The sequence below is a fragment of the Dermacentor silvarum genome, chromosome 11 (genome assembly GCF_013339745.2).
Source record: "Dermacentor silvarum isolate Dsil-2018 chromosome 11, BIME_Dsil_1.4, whole genome shotgun sequence".
Taxonomy (NCBI): Eukaryota; Metazoa; Arthropoda; class Arachnida; order Ixodida; family Ixodidae; genus Dermacentor; species Dermacentor silvarum.
The window spans coordinates 96,901,247-96,913,382 of NC_051164.1; the positions used below are offsets into that span (position 1 = coordinate 96,901,247).

At 46.8% G+C, this 12,136-nt stretch overlaps 1 protein-coding gene and 1 long non-coding RNA gene across 2 annotated transcripts in view; both read right to left on the reverse strand.

Moving 5' to 3' along the window:
• LOC119432761 (uncharacterized) overlaps positions 1-12,136 on the reverse strand; it is a 172,193-nt gene that overhangs the window by 157,474 nt on the left and 2,583 nt on the right. Inside the window, exon 2 of the long non-coding RNA XR_007464438.1 lies at positions 10,401-10,542. This is a non-coding gene — a long non-coding RNA (uncharacterized LOC119432761). The remainder of the gene's footprint in view (positions 1-10,400; positions 10,543-12,136) is intronic.
• LOC119433285 (uncharacterized) overlaps positions 1-12,136 on the reverse strand; it is a 148,950-nt gene that overhangs the window by 86,422 nt on the left and 50,392 nt on the right. The gene's annotated exons all lie outside the window — the stretch shown is intronic.

A 12,136-nucleotide genomic window follows, 5' to 3' on the forward strand; every position in this document is an offset into this window, starting at 1 on the left:
CTTTTTCCAAACACACACACGTCTACACGCTGTTCTTTGTCAAAATGTGCCGAAAAACCAACCAGCCCACGTTCAAACGTTAGTAAATCAGAGCATCGAATTTAACCATAAAGCAGTATTTTAAAGACGCTAGTCTTTCTTGGGGAACTTAAACGCTGAAAATTTGGTCTGTCTGTCTGTCTGTCTGTCTGTCTGTCTGTCTGTCTGTCTGTCTGTCTGTCTGTCTGTCTGTCTGTCTGTCTGTCTGTCTCTCTGTTTGTCTGTCTGTCACCCGATTCAGCCACCCGGCCAAAGTTGGACCACTTGCTTACCGCCCACACTGCTTAAACTGGTACGGCTGTTCATACTTGTGAACGTTATCGATCACAAAGTAAATATTACGCATATCTGAGGCGCAACATCACTAGGTAAGTATTAGGAGGTGTGTTCCTTTAATAGAAAATACATAGATACGTAACTCTAAAGACCCTAGTTTCTTAAGCTGCGCTGAAAATGCCATGCTATACGCGCCGACGAACGACGTTCACCGACTGCGCGCCGACGAGCGCCCTCTGCCATGGAGGAAGGAAACCCTCTGCACAAGCTCATGTTTCCCGATGTATTGCCAGATGGCGTCCATGTTTCACGCAGCGCCTCCTCAATTTTATCAATGCCAGCCAGATGCGGCCGATTCAACATAAAGGAAGTGCTGTCTGAGGCAGGGCAAAACATAAATGGCCGCTTGATGAAATAATGCGGTAAAATTAAATCTGTTCAAACAAACCTCCATTGAACCTCCATTGCATTTATCATGCCAGGACGGAAATGGTACGAGAACAGCATCACGGGTGGCCGCGGATCAGACCAGCACTCATGTAGTACGGCCGGCAGAAGACTATCGTCTTTCGACGACATTTGCAGCGAAGCACGCAGATACGCGGCAATTTTTTTAAATGACTTCGCTGATTACAAGCACGGTACATTTATAAGCAATGTGCCTACTACAATTCTGTCCTTATGCAACTGAGTTGCTCCGAAGTTTGTCTCGATTGTTCGCGTAACCGCGGCTCTATGCCGTTGGTATTCGTCGTGCGGAAGTACGGCGGCGGCATACTCTCCCCCCTTACGCCTAGTGGTTTTTTTTTTTTACCTCGGCCATGGCGCCTTCGCCCCGGCCGCCTGATGTCTCCGCACCTTTCACTTCTTTGTTTTATTGCGATAGCAATGATATGGACACTTCAAGCTGATTTCTGCCATGGGCGTCGCCGTTCCTGTGAGGTTCTGTATGAAGGTCAAGGGCGATAAAATCGTCACCGCGCGCCGTATGTGCGAGTGAAAGCGCGCGGCGAACGCGCGCCTTCACGGAGAGCGAACGGACGGCGGAGAGCAAAGGCGACTTCAGTCGCGCGAAAGGCCGTGGGGGTATTGGAGGAGGGGAAGGGGGGTGACGCTGTGCTGCGGCACTAAATGCGTACCTTGCAAGCGGGCGCAAGGGGAACTGGCGACGCAATTTCCCACGCGAAAGGAGCAAAGCGGGAAGGCAGCGCGAGAAGGAGGGGGGGGGGGGGGGGGGGGGTTCTACTCTGTCAACAAATGTGTTCTTGTACTTTGCGCCGCAGCGGGCTGTCGGTGTCGCGCGCACCGTATTTTGAAAGCGATCTCCACACGGCTCTGACCTTCGTATGCGCTGTACTTTCGCCGCTCAGTTTCAGTTGAAGCGATAGACCGCACGAACCTTCGCTCGCTGCGGCGGCCGCGCTTCCCCACGCCCGCGTTTTGACAGCGGTTGTCTGCCGTCATCAAGTGTCATCTATTCATGTTTGCTTGTGCGCTCACACCACGCTTGTTAATTCGGTTAGTAAGCTAATGTGTCTTGTTTATGCAGCCGATAAAACTACTATCCCTACTCCTTATAGCTCTCTACTAATTTGCTATCGCAATTGAGGCTTCCTTTCGGGCAAAACTGCGACATTTTTTTTTTCTTCTGCCGCCGTCGGCTAATCGGACGCATATTCGAAAAAGCGCTTCTTAAGTTCTGATGCGTATTGACGCTGGCGCGATGCTTGTGTTGACTGCAAATTTTCGCATACCAGCTTGCGCGCCGTCTCACATAATACTCGCTTGACATGCGTGAGTGGTCACGAGCAGTGTGGCCCAGTGTTCCGTATTTGATGCAAAGGCACGACAAGGTGCTCGAGCGGTGCACTCTTCCAACTAATACCAGCAGATCTGGAGGGTTCTGTTCCCCTATAACCAAATCTTAGTTTTCTCCATATTCACGAGCGCTCCAGACGCATGACAAAGCTGCTTACTGAATATAAGATCTTCTTCAACGCTACTTCTGCCAACATAAAAATACGCTATGTCATCATTTTAGCATTAACGCATTTAAGCTTAAACAATATTAAAACATCCCAATAAGCCGTTAAAACATGCTGTCCATGTCAATACTATAGGTAGCGGGATAACTGCCCCTATGGGATTTAATAGGGTGGTTGTACTACACGAGATATGTCACCAACCTACTATCCCTCGACCTTGGCAACGTGTTTTGCGTATTTTTGCAGTTCTTAACGCGTCTGATGACATCAGCTTGATGGTGCGTTCATCGGTAACTCGATGAAACTATCACGATGCCTTTCCTACGTTGAAGAATTACGGGAATGGAGTTGAACTGCCCGGCCTATCCCGGAGTGGAAATGGGCTAAGTTTTTTCACTCCGAGGAATTCAAGGAATGGAATTGCGGCAAGTTCTAATTCTCCGGAATGAAATTAGAATGGAATGGGAGCGTCCATTCCGCAACACTGGTATCGAGCTGCCGCCGCTTGTAAAGCAGTGTATCCGTGGCTATTCGCTTGGAAGCGCTTGAGTAACGGCGCGCGTGCTCATAACTATTTCGTATTTTGGATGTTTCCCGCTCTTTAGTTTGTTTTTTTTTTCCCGGAAAAACCAACGAGGCAAAGCTGATCACGAAACAAATGCTTGATTCGGAGGTTATTTAAGGTGCCCTACCACTTTGTAAATGATATGTTTGCGATTCAAGCAATAATTAAAAAGTTCACCAATTAAAAACAAATAATACTTCGTGATGAAAAAAATACTGGCTATAAGTACACATGACTACGGCTACTATGCAGTCAGTACGATTTCTCCAGAGCTCTTGTGTCTTTTAAATCTTGGTCCAAGTTAACTGGGACACCCGGTATATTACTGTGTAGCGTCACTGAAAGCGTCAGTCCTTTAACTACAACATGTACGCTCTGATTTCTACCTCCCGACTTTCATCCGCTCCAGAGCCTGATGGCACCACCTAGTCAGCTGTCTGCCATTCCAGCCAGGAAGAGCAGGAAATTCTCCTATTATCCTACAATTCCACCTGATCCGTAGCGACTGCTCTGGAAAACCTTAAATGCAGCTTAAATGCAGCTGCATAGTGATCATCTTGAAACCAGGCAAGTGTTTATACGAGCTTCATTCCTATTGGCCAATCACGGGATCTAACTGAGCCGGCGTAGTAATGGAACTCTTGCTACTACCGAGATTAGAATGGCTCTAGGAGAAAGAAGGTCGCAGTTTCGTCCGAAAGGCGAAGCATCGATTGCGATAGCGAATGAGTGGACAACTATACGAAGAAAGGATCGTAGTTTTACCGGACGTATAAGCTTGTAAACATAGGCATACTAACTAAATGAGCAAGCATGGAGCCACGCGCGCGAAGCAAACATGAACACATCTCACTCGATGACCACGGAAATTCGTTGTCAATTAACGCCGGAGCAGCGAGCGAATTGACCTTCGTGCTGCGTCTCGCATCAATGCGAACTAAGCTGCTAAAACAGCGCAAGGCGGACTGTGTCCCCGACGCACGTGGCTTTCAAGATACAGGGGCCCAGGCGAGCGCACGCGATCGCCGGGGCCGCCCGAAGTAGACTAACCCTTCCCCTCCCTACCCTTCCCCCGGAACCTTGCGGACCGATCGCGCGCGCGCGGCTGCCCGGGCCGCCTGGAATAGAACGCGCCTACCATCCGTACGCCCCACCTCACCCTACCCTCCTCCCAGAGCATTGCGCGCGACGTCTTCCTGCTTCCCTCCCTTGGGTACGTGAGTTTGAGCCGCGATCGCCGGCCCACCCTCGCACACTTTCACTCGCACTGACAGCATACGGCGCACGGCGACGATTCTATCGCTCTTGGACTTCATACGGAACCTGATGGCGATGACGGCGGCTACAGCAGAAAGGCGCCTGGAGTGTCCACATAATTGCTATTGCAATAAAATGTAACCTTGCCAGCTATATAGATGGATTCTGGTAGATGGAGGCCGGTCATCTATACACATTATCGACCTACTTTCCTCCGTAGAACAAAAAAGACAACGTCGGCGATTAGTGGCCGAGTGGCATTTTCATTTCAATTCAATTCTATTAGAACTCATAAAAAAGTATATTCAACACGTTGTTTAGACCCATAGCCTTTCTTGGATATAAAAGGCGGTTACGATAACGTCCTTCATCAGGCTATCCCTGGTGCACTTCAAGACCTTGACATAGGTACCAACTCTACAGATGGATCTTTAGCTATACCTTAGTCGACATACCATTTGTATGTTGATAAAACTGATGCTGACGAGCGCAGACACTACGTTGGCCGTGGTGTCTGTGGTGCTCACAGAGGGCAGTCTTCAATCCAACATTGTTTAAGATCACACTCATCGTTCTTAGAGCTGAGCTCCCAGACACTTTGAACATCAACGCTAACTCGGACACTATATATGCATACGGGCCTCTGGATTAACGCGTCCGCTAATTCTCACAAGACTACAACGGGTCACAACCATAAAACCAAATGACTTGCGCCGCCAAGGCCTGTAGGTTCCCGCAGCGAAATGTACTGCACTGGCATCAACAAAGAAATAAATTATGGGGTCCCCGATCTTCCCAGATCGAATTGTCATTCCTAGTATCAAGCACTATAACTACTTATGTGCCGTCATTTAGCGCAGCCTATCTTGGTCGAAGCATGTCAAATACGCTACAGACCATACTTTCTAGATTTATACGCGTTCTTCGTGTTGCAGCAGGGCTGCGATGGGCCCTTCTGTACAAAGTCTACTGCAGCTATACCGGGCGCTGTTTCTGGGCTATATATGCAACATCATGCCTGTACTTTCGAAGATGTATTCAACTTGCCTCCGTACATTCAAAAGCCTTTAGGCTGAAGCACTTCGAGCATACATTTGCCTGCCACGATGTATGTCGGCCTCCGTCACAATAGAGGAGCGAGAGACCTATCCAATTGAAGTTTACATGCCTTGTGAGCTTCTTCGTATTCACTTTCGACTGCTGACTCGACACGCGCACCATTTCTTGTCTTCAATTCAAGCAACCTGCCAAGACTGCACCTGTTCAATTCAAGCTCTCTCACTATTCACAGCCATGTCATTCACTCGGGTTTCGCACCTAATGTCATACCAGAAGTGCCATCGTGAACGCTGCATAGACCAGTCTTGCACCTTCAAATACCTGAGATTTCAAACAGGTCCCGTGTACCTTGTGCTGGCTCAATCAACTCCCTGTGACACGTTTGGATTCGCGATACGGTGGTTTTCTGCCCATAGACACGGACGGATGTGTTACTTAATGCACATCGACTGTGTTCTTTGTGATGCATCAACTGGGCACCGCCCGCCAATACAACTTGGACCACAAGTCATCGTCGACAGCTGCAGAACTTGTTGCAATACGGGAAGCTGCCCGTTTTGACTCCTGCCTCACATCGCGTAAAGGGGCAATACTTTCTCACGCAAAATCAGCACTGCAAGCTATTGATTCTTTCTCAAGAAGAGGTCAGTATTATGTGTTTGCCCGACAAATCGTACCCTGCGCACAGGAATTGTCCCTCTATTAACTTCCTATGGGTACCTGGACACTGGCTTGGCCGGCAGTGAGCTAGCTGATGCGATAGCAAGAACCGTTGTTACTAAAGCCGTCGATGTAAAGGTACCGTACTAGCCGAGCGATGTAAACTTTTTTGCTGGCTGTTCGTTGCTTTGCCACGCACTCAAGCGCACTCAGCGCGCTTCTTCGTACTTTACCCGGCGCGCGATTCTCTTCACCTCCAGGCGCCTGCCTTCTCCAGTTCCTGCGCGGCTTCGAACGGATATTCGCCGATTGCGCTAGCTGGCCAGTTATTCTTGAGCGTAAAAACTGAGGGCAGGAATTTTCCCGTCGCAGCTAAATTCAAGCGAAGCCGAGCAAGTGTGCTTCCCCAGATATGCCTGGGCTTCGCCTTCACTGGTCGCGCTTCGCACACCTTATTGGCCTTGCGAACAGCCTGAACTGTAAACACTGCAAAGTGTCCGAGACTCAGCAACATCTAAAACAACTTGTTCTTGGTCAAGTTAATTGGGGCTCATGCTTAGTGAACACATTGTTCCTTGCATGAAGTAGAACATGAAAACTTAAGAAGATGGTTTCTCTGCCTCTCTCAATTTTCCAGTCTCCCTGCTTCACGTTCTTCTACTGTGCGCCAGGAACAATACGTTCTTTGAACAATAAGAACAACATGGGAATCGCAAAACATATGTTTTGCGATTCCCCTCCTTGCGTATCTCAGCGGAAGACGCTAGATTCTGCGCTGGCAGGCATTGTAAGGCAAACATTTCCAGAAAGTACCTTTTTAGCAGAAATGTGTGACCACAAATTAGGCACAACAGTTACAAGCACTGCCATGGACTATTTGAGCAGCACCGGACTACACTCCTCACTTGAAAGAAACCCGGATGTGTTACGTGGTTAATGTATATACGAATCCCTTCATTCTCTAATCATCATGAACGTTCATCGCTCTTTTTTGTCTCCTTTCCGTTTTCCCCAGTGTAGAATAAGAGGCTGTGCAGAGTAGCAGGCCACAGCATACTATCTCTGGCTGACCTCTTCCTCTTACCTCCAATAAGTTCTCTTTTACTTAGGACGTGCCACCTACCGATCTCATTGTGGTCACGTAACAAGCATGGTCACAACTCTATTTTTCTCCTAATGTAAAAAAGCTGTCAGCCTTTCCACTGGGGTGGATATGGAAGACCAGCGAAGCTGTACTATGGTGGCAATTATGTATTTCCAATTATGACAATTTAGATGTCATGGTGTAATTGGTTATTTCAACTTTTAAAGAATGAAAAATATATATGATCCGGTGGTTTTCATTTATTTAGTGACCCCAGGGAGCATGGCCTTATGGTCACTACGTTATAACGCCATAGAGGGTACGGCAAAGGTTGGCACGTTCTTCATAAACACGTCCCCAACGCTGTGCGCGTTCGTTGCGAACGCGGGAAAAACGCCGCCGCCGTCGACAACGTTTGTGCGCGTTGTTTGCGTGACCGCACATAACCGCTGTCAAAACGCTGGCTATGTGACGGAACGGCTAAACGCCATTGTCGACACTGTTAGGGGAGACGCGGGCGAGAGCCCACAGAGAGGGCTCTATTGTGGACACGCATGGCGGCTGCACGGCCGCCATTATCCGCCATCTTGGCTGTCTCATTGGCTGTCCAGAGATCACGTGTTTTGAAATTTGTGACGGGAAACGGAAGTTTTGCAAAATGCAATTTTGCGTTTTCGTCAGAATGACGAAACGTGACGTGAAGCTGCAAGTTTTATCGACTAATACTTTTTTGTGGTCCTTGGCACCTATATTGCGACTTTAGCGCTTTAAAAAGAAAGTGGGCAGTAGCGTGCAGAAGCCCGTGCAATGCATCTGCAATTTCACGAATATGTGGTGGCGTTCCAAGATAGCAGGCATGTCAGCTTGTTGATTGGCTGAAGGAATATGCCGTGAAGAGCGTCACGGGAAGGGACGTTTCGTAAACGTCAATTTGACGTTGCGTGACGTTGCGCTGGGCCGCCATTGCAGAGATTTTCCGCCATAATTTGTGGTGCGACGAGCCGCGCAAATTATGGTAATGAGCGGCCATATGCAATGACAGTCGAGAGGGACGCGTATCGCCGCATTTTCCCTGTCATTTCGGGCCATAAAAATATTTTGTTAACAACGCGTGCTCGTAGCATTTGCATCGCTCTCGGGTGGTGTTGGCATTTGTGTTTTGCACCATCATTTTTATTAAAAACCCGTTTATTTGTAATAATATTGGTTGAAACTGGCAAACTTTCTGTGACATTTTGCACTTTTCACTATTGCGTTTGTATTGTAATCAATATTAATTTCGCGTCATCAAAGGCTATGACAACGGTGACTTTTTAATTTATCAAAAGAAATGTACGCAAGAAGGCGCCTTGAAGTTTCCTCTCGCGGTGTGAGTAAGCAGCGAAGTGCACAAGAGATGGCAGTGCCGGCGCTTGCGTCGCGCAAGCGGATACCTGTGGCGCGCGCAACGCTATCGATGATATTCAGCCGCTTCTCAGCCAGTCGAGTCGGGCTGAGTCACTTGCGTTTCACGAGATAGCGATAACGCGGCCTAGAGCGTGCGCTGATCATCACTGGCAGGTCGCGTATGTTGTCTCAAGGCACAAAGCAAGTGCATGGGCGCCTATATACGATGACTCATTCCAGTCCCCCAGGATACGCATCCTAGCTAATGAAGCAGACGACAGCCTGCGCGCAGGCAGACAACGGAAGCGAGAAACGATTTTGATGGAATAATCGTACGTTTTGACCTAGCTGCTTTATTTTTACTGGGAAGGAAAAGTGTTTTGCTTTATCAACCACGCTAGGTTCAATGGCTACATTACAGTTTCTTAGGCGAAACGTCAAACTTGCGTCACGCTACGAAAGCAAAACGGGGCCATCAGCGCCATTTTGTAAGCGACGCGCCTACGTCACGCCTTGAAGAAAATGGCGGAATGTCCCGAATAGCGGCTACAGTATAGTGCTTAGAGTAAGTATATTCTATGCACTAAAGCTAGAGTAAGCGGCACAGGCGGCAGAGGCCGGCAGGGCTGCGCGCATGCGCCGCAGTGGCAGAGCGGGCAGAGATTGAGAGAGCGGGCACGCACACGCACAGTCTAGGGTGACTCGATGCCCACCTCGCCCACCGCTCCCCTTCCACTGGGAAGTCGCGTTTGCTCTCGGCCGTGCGTTCGCTCCCCGTGAAAGCGCGCGTCCCTCGCCCTCGCGCGCTTTCACTCGCACATACAGCGTACGGCCAATGAGAGTTTTTTTTTTTTAATTACCGATTGCAAAGAACCACTCCGGTATTGGGTAAGTCCATTTTGCGGAAGCCCGAAAGGTGGTGGAAGTTTCATGAAAGAGAAAAATAGGCAACCACGTAGCTGTACCATGAAGGTGCAAAGGGAACCCATGCGGGTTTCCTTAGAAACAAAGCTTCGCAATTCAAGAAAATGTCATCCTGGTCCCGGGTTCGATCCCCAGACATAGACGAAGTTTTCTTCAACTGCGAAGCTTTATTTTTGTGGAACCCGTATGGGTTCTCAACGACATTGTTATGGTTTGGCCAGTGACAACTGCAAAGCGCTTACTAATCCACACGTTAGTGGTTAGCGATGCCACGGGACCAATACCTCACATTTCCGTGATGTAAGCAGATGCGTGCTTCCAGCTTGACAACGTGCTGAGTTTGGCACGTGTTTTGGAGTGTTCCCGTTAAAATGGGGTGAACATAATGTTTATTCGCACTGTCGACAAATTGAGGCTCGATGAAGCAATTACCGAGTAAACCGATACTATACCCTTTACAAAAAAATACACATGCACAAGGAGATAAACACTCTGTCTGCTGTTTGCGATTACAGTCTGATAACAAAAATGCTATTGGAGTTTCGCTGATGTTCAGGTTTGTACTTGACACATGGTTTGTACATGTACTTTGGCATACAGTTGTATTACGGGAGACTAAGTAAAATATGCGTTAGAGCTCAAAGTTCCCGGTACACCCTCTTGGTTGATTCTTCGTTCTCTAAGTTTTCCACGCACTTAGCATGCATTTTTGATAAATATTTAATGTGGCATCTCAGTGTCATTTTATTGTTCACCAGTTTAACCTATGACAGTGTGGAACGTCATAATGATTCTTTATAGAAGGGAAATGGAGGTGTACACATCTGGACGGCACGATGCTATCACGTCGTAAATACATTCCGTACAGCTGCCATTTTAAATAAAAAGATCTTGCGTCCCGTTTCCTGCCTATCGTTTGTTAATGACGTCTGCGCGCTTATTCTGTTCAAGAGTACATTACAACATGCCATCAAAACCATCAATTGACTGCAGGCAGATTTTAAAAAAACCCTTCACAACGCAGCAGAGGGGTCAGGTAAACAGTCCATTGCAAAAATCACAATCTACCTGCCAAGAAGGTGACTAAACTCTTATATTCTACAAGTCGACCAAGATCCCGGTAGAAAGGAAAACAAAATGCTCTTTCAGATATATTACGACTTACTTCTTTTATCTGTGGCATTGTTTTCGGCGAACACGAGCTTCAAATCATTGCTGGTGAGAGTATTTCCCAATTCAAGAATGGCCAACAGCACTGCTTTCAGGAGCATGTTCCGTACTTTGTGCAGCAGCGAAGTGTTTCTGATCTGAAAGGAAGCGGAAAGAGGCACGCACAATCGATAATTTCACGTTTCGTTCACAAGTCCTACTACAGAACATTCTCATTACGTAATTATCTCTCTCTCTCTCTCTATATATATATATATATATATATATATATATATATATACATGTATATATATAAGAACAGTATATCAACAGCACGCACAAACACAAGGTGTATCGTGTGCTTCCTAGCGCGCTCTGTAATTTTTTACGTGTAATTATTGTCATTACCAAGCAGTTAGCCAATGAAATAATTGGTATTCGTTACCGTTTGCTGACTAAGTGCGCTAAAGTATCATTCTGAGTATGTTACCGTCCTTGAGAGCATTGCGACCTTGTTCACATCTTTCCATGTTATGGTATTTGGAAATTATTTTTTTTTTCAATTTGCGTGGAACACGTCGTATAACGCATAAACTATTTAATGGAATTGTGAACGACGAGCATAATATGCTAGCCTGGAATTTATTTGTTCTGTTTCTTTGAAATATCAACTCTGGCACCCAGAAAAGTTACCATTCATCAGATATCTATTGAAACAGTTGTTGACGCCATTAAAATTCGTAGCATACACTCAGACCAGAGGTTCACCTTATTGTTTGACGAGTAACAATATTTCATCTGCGCCGGTCAGTAAGCACACAAGCAAGAAATTTTATTATGTTAAAGACATCATGATGAAAGTGCAAAGAAAAATGTTTACGCAACCAAAAGTAAGTCTAGTTTTCATGAGCTCAAAAGAAAGCTGACTATATTCAAAGACAGAAAATCCACAGTAAGATCGATTCAAATTACTGTCTTCAAACATTATGGCCGATCCACGTAGAAAACGTTCTTATCATTATTACGGAAGCTATATTCGTTAAATATGTATTGTTTTGCAGCATCATTTTTATTTTAATTTACCTTCGAACTAGCTGAAATTTCATTGGCACAATTGTTAAATGTCGCTAATCTCCGCAAAGCGTGCTCGTTCATGCGAGCTTGCGGTGCTTCATAAGGAGTCCTAGAAAGGTTGAGTATGTCCTACGTGTCTCCACAAAGGCCACAAAATCAAGTACAACACAAAATATTTGAATGTTTGAATCTGATATAACCATGTCTTCCATCTAAATCTCAGTTCTTGAGCCATAGGTTAGCAATTTCAGCTAAAACTGTTTGATTGAAGCCAACAGACATTCACAAAAAAGCCGAAATACTGCCCACTCTACATACGTTTCTGCATATGAACAATGCCGCAGCTTCGCCCGAAAGGCGAAGCATCTATTGCAATAGCAAATAACTAGAGAGTTATGCGAATAAGGATAGTAGTTTTATGGGCCGTATCAACTCGTAAACATTCTCTTACTAACTAAATTACCAAGCATGGTATCGCGCGCGCATAAACAAACACATCTCACTCGATGACAGCAGACACTCGTTGTCAAAACGTTGGCGCAGCAGCCGCGAGCGAATTGACCTAAGCGGTGAAGTACAGCTCACCCGAAGCTACCAGCACTCGGCGCACCTAGACTCGGTACTCATAGCTGATCGCTTTCAGGGTAGGGCCCGCGCCATACGCCGCAGCAGCTGGAG